The sequence below is a fragment of the Crocuta crocuta genome, unplaced genomic scaffold, assembly GCF_008692635.1.
Source record: "Crocuta crocuta isolate KB4526 unplaced genomic scaffold, BGI_CrCroc_1.0 scaffold139, whole genome shotgun sequence".
NCBI lineage: Eukaryota > Metazoa > Chordata > Mammalia > Carnivora > Hyaenidae > Crocuta > Crocuta crocuta.
This window is the reverse complement of record NW_027533258.1, coordinates 11,279,346-11,284,103: the sequence shown is the minus strand read 5'-3', so window position 1 is coordinate 11,284,103 and position 4,758 is coordinate 11,279,346. Positions and strand designations below refer to the sequence as shown.

Genomic DNA, 4,758 nt, shown 5'->3' with positions numbered 1-4,758 from the left:
AGATGTTTGCAAGTTCTCCTGAAGACTCAAGACTGGGGAGAGCGCAGGGAGAGCGCGCGGGGGGCGGGGGTCCTGGGGCTGAGGGGTCCCGTCCCGAGTGGAAAGCCCGGCCCACCGCGCGGCACCGATCAGCTGCGTTTGTGCCATGCAGGACGGGGACGTGGGGCCCAGGCCCGGTGTCCCCGCGAGCGAGCTGCACCCCCGAGCTCCCGGGGGTCTGCAGCGCCTGCTGAGGGGGCAGGAGAGTCTTCCAGGGGGTCACACTCCCTCCCGGCCGGGCTGCTGTCCCCTCCAGGCGAGTCCCACACGGCCGCCCGCCTGGCAGGTGTCTCTGGGTGACGCAGAGCCGTCCCCACGGCTCCCTCACGCATCACTCATATCGCCTCCCAGTCGGGGGCCCCAGCTCCCCGTTCTTTTATTCTGGAAATGTCCCTACTCACGGCCCTGCGTCCTGAGCAGGCGCCCTGGCCAGCGGCCCCCGCGTCGGGCAGGGGTGCCGTGGGGCGGGCCGGCCCTTCCTGGGGATGTTCACAGTCACACGTGGGACCACACCCTGGAGCTGCGTCCTGTGCCGGGAGACGGGGGGCTGAGGATGCGTCCACGCGTCCCGGCCGCGTTTCTCACAAGTGCCGGGTGCCCAGGGCCCCGGGGAAGGGGACTCGAAGGTCGGCCCCCAGACCAGCTTCGGTCTGGCATTTAGGAACCCAGACCCAGGACAGCGGCCGCGTCTGGACCCGGGACACGGGCCAGGAGTGGACGATGGAGTCTGTCCTCTGCGTGGAGACTCTGTACCCGCTCCTCCCCCCCCCCGCTCCTCCTCAGCCTCACCTCCGCCTCCCCTCACCTGGGCGTTTGCACACCTGCTCCTGACCTCTTCTCTCATTCGCATGTGAGGCCGCTTGGTCCTTTTATTCCCGCCGCGTGAGGCACAATAAGCAGGACCCCTTGCTGGTGTGCGGTCTGCTCAACCTGCCCGCGCTCGCCCACGAAGCCATCGGCGGCCAGGACCGTGAGTGCACCGTCGCCCCGAAGCTCCCCGGCGTCGCCCCACCTCCGGCCGACCATGCCTTCCGCCACTGGAGACGGTCCACGTTTTCTGTCCTACGAGAGGGTGCTGTCTCTTCTTCCCTTGGGCTTGAACCCTCCGTGGGGCACATGTGGTGAGCACCGGGCTGTTTCGAGTTCGGGGCAATTACAAGTAATGTAGGCATGACATTTACCGCGAGTCATCGTGAAGCCACCGTCCCGCGTTTTTCCTGGGTACAAATCAAGGGGGTAGAAGGGCCGGATTTTATGGCAGGTACGTGATTGACTTTCTTTGTAACTGAAATGCTTCCTGAGATAATTATGGGTCCACGTGCAGTTTTAAGAAATAACAGAGCCTGTGTTTTCCCCGCTTTTCTCCAGTGATGATGTTCCATAAAGCCGACCCGTAATATCGCAAGCGGGTGCACTGCACGCATCGGGTCCCCCCAGGGCTGCCCGTACTGATCTGTGCCTGTGCCTCGTCCACCGCCCCGGACGTGACCTGTCCATCGTGAGAACAACCCCCTCGTGCCCTTCATGACCCGAGCAATCACTCACTGGCTCTCCATTTCTGCCCCTTGCAAGTGTCACACGACTGGATCCGTACAGCGTGGTCTGTGGCCGGGCTCCTTCCCCGGAGAGCCTTCCGGGCGCCGTGCGCGTCAGTCCCGGGCTCCCGTCTGGGGCTGAGCGGCACCCATGCTGGGGGTGCCCTGACGGCGCATCTGCCCAGGGGCCTCCAGCTCCAGCCCCGTCTGTGAACAGGTGCGCACAGTTTTCTGCAGACGCCCTCACGTCTCCGGGGTGAAAGGCTACGTGTGCACTCGCTGGGGAGCCTGCAGCAGGGGCCGCCAGTGGTCTGCGCGTGGCCTGGCGTGTGGGGCGACTGCGGTGGCGCGGTGCTGTCTCCCCGAGCTCTCGGCTGGCGTTTTCCCGACAACTGACGACGTGTACCATCGCTTCGTGCTCTTCTCGTTCACATATCATCTTCAGTGAGATGTCTAATTACGAGTTTGGGCTCGTTTTCTACTTGGGTTGCTTGCTTCTTGTTTGCCGTCGAGTCTGAAGGTTCTTTCTCCATCGCAGACCCGAGTCCTCTGCGAAGGGTGGTTTGCAAATGCCTCCCGTCTGCAGCTCGCCCTTTCCTCCGTCCTCGAGTCCTCCGCGCTCCGGCGTGCCCCGGCCTTCCCGCTTCCCTTCCCTGCGCCCCGCTGTCTGCCTCGCCTTAGGTCTCCAAAGTTTTCTCCATTTTTTTTCTCTAAAAATGTTACGGTTTTGCATTTTAATTGAATCCCGGGTTGCATTTTGAGTTAATTTTTGTACAAGGCATGTAGTGTTGGGAGGTTCAGTTTCTGCCCGTGAATGTCCTTCCCCCACAGACTTGTCCATGCGCTTCCAGCAAACATCAGTGGCTTTATGGGCTGTGTTCTGGCTTCTGGGTCCCTCCCACTGATCTGTCCCCCACGGATGCCACAGGCGTTGCCGTAATTACTGTCACCATGGTATCAGACAATGACCCCCCCCCCTTCCTCTGGAGATAGCTTTAATTATGCTGGGGTCTGTGACTCACCTTGCTGGTGTTGTGACAGAAAGGTCATTAAACCCATAGATGGAAGGGGTCATTTGGCTTCGTTACACGAATACGGCTCATCTGTCCATTTCTCCGCATCTTCGTGACGTCTTGGTCGGCATGTTGTCGCTTTCAGCACAACGACCCCGTGCACCTTTTGTTAAACATACACCTAGGATTTCGTCACCTCTGAGGTGGTCGTACATGGCCTGTGCTTTCCATTTCAGCTCTAACACATTCGTCGTTAGTGTACAGAAACGGAATGGGTTCCTGTAGCCTGAGAACGCGCTGAGCCCGTGTATTACGGTGTCCTGTGGTTTCCTGAGAGGGCTGCGCAGGCAATCACGTCCTCTGCACAGACACGGTTCACTTCTTCCTGTCCGGACAGAACGTGTGTCGTGTGTGCGCTCCTTGCTGGGACCTCCAGCACCGAGTCAGGCAAGTGCGGGGACATCCGTGCCTTGTTCCTCGTCCTCGGGAGAAAACACGGTGTTTTTAACCATTAAATACAACGTGAGCAGTTGCTCCTTTTGTAGCTGCTTTTTATCGGTGAGGCACCTCCGTTCTCTTTCTGACTTCCTGGTTTAAACACAAACTGAGTGAGTGTTGGATTTTGTCGAGTGCTTTTTCTGCATTGATACGATCATTAGATATTTCTTTAGTTTGTTGATACCATGGATCACATCGATTTTTTTCAATATTCAACCAACCCTGGAAACCTGGAATAAATTCCATTTGGTCGTGATATGTAGTAGCATCGACCTCCATAATGCTTCGCTGAGAATCGTTGCCCCCGAATTCATGAGAGAGATTAGTCTGTATCTGTCTTCCTTTCTTTGGACTTTGTCTGCGCTTTGGTATCAGGGAAACGGTGGCCTCATAAAATGAGCTGGCAGGGGGCGCCTGGGGGGCTCTGTCGGTGGAGCGTCCGACTTCGGCTTCGGTCATGATCTCACAGTTTGTGAGTTCAAGCCCCATGTCAGGCTCTGTGCTGATGGCTCAGAGCCTGGAGATTCTGTATCTTCAGATGCTGTGTCTCCCTCTCTCTCTGCCCCTCCCCCACGCGTGCTCTGTCTCTCCCCTCCCCTCAAAAATAAACATTAAAAACATTTTTTATTTTTTATTTTTATTTTTTATTATTTTTTTTTTATTTCTAGGAGAGAGAGAGAGAGAGACAGCGTGAGCAGGGGACAGTCAGAGAGGGAGGGAGTCACAGACTGAAACAGGCTCCAGGCTCTGAGCTGGCAGTCAGCACAGAGCCCGACGCGGGGCTCGAACCCACAAACCGTGAGATCATGACCTAAGCGAAAGTCGGACGCTTAACCGACTAAGCCACCCAGGCGCCCCTAAAAACATTTTTTAAATAAAGCGAGCCGGCAAACACCGGGCCAGGGTTGCCGCCTGGAGGAGGCCCGTGCCCCGGAAAGCGCTCTGACCTCCTGCTGTAAAGTGCGCGGACGCCCCCATTTATTCACATAACCTGGCAGAATATTCTCGAATGAATCACAGTGTGACAGTTACATTCTCTAAACCGCACTGGAGAAAGGATTATGGTATTTACCGCGGGGACAGGAAGATTGATTCTCGCCCCGAAGATCTGCCAGGTTCTTGATTTAGGGAGGCAGGGATCAGCACAGGTTAGCTCTGATTTATATCAGCTCTCTCCCCCCACGGCCTCCGCCCGGGGCCCGGGGACACTTGGGCGGGGCCGTCCTGCGGGGTCCCTGCACGGAGGCCTGGGGTGCAGGCACAGACCGCGGCCCGCTGCCGCCTCCCACTGCGCCCCGGGTCCTGACCCTGCCCAGCGGCCGCGGGGCCTCCTGGTGGGCCCCTGGCACCCGGCGCCGGTCCCCGNCGGAAGGGCGATGGCCACCCCTCCCCGCCTGCCGTCCGCGCAGCACCTGCCGTGTCCACATTTCCTCAGAGCCAAGCGTGGGGCCTGGAAAGTGCTGTGACCCCGTCAGCGTACGCTGACCTGAACACGACCCTTGGGAAGGAGCCTCCGGCTGATGGGGCCCGGGGTCCTTCCTTAGGACCCTTCAGCCTACAGGTCGAGAGGTTTGGAACTAGTCATGGACTCGGCTCCTCTGGGGGGCGGGGGTGCTCGGGACTCGCCTTCCCCGCCCCAGCACCCGGCAGCCCCCCCAAAGCCTGCCCCCAGA

General features: G+C 59.0%; 1 protein-coding gene across 2 annotated transcripts in view; it reads left to right on the top strand.

Moving 5' to 3' along the window:
- The window catches only part of LOC144217097 (uncharacterized), a 68,883-nt gene that overhangs the window by 18,927 nt on the left and 45,198 nt on the right, over positions 1-4,758 (top strand). The window lies entirely within an intron of this gene.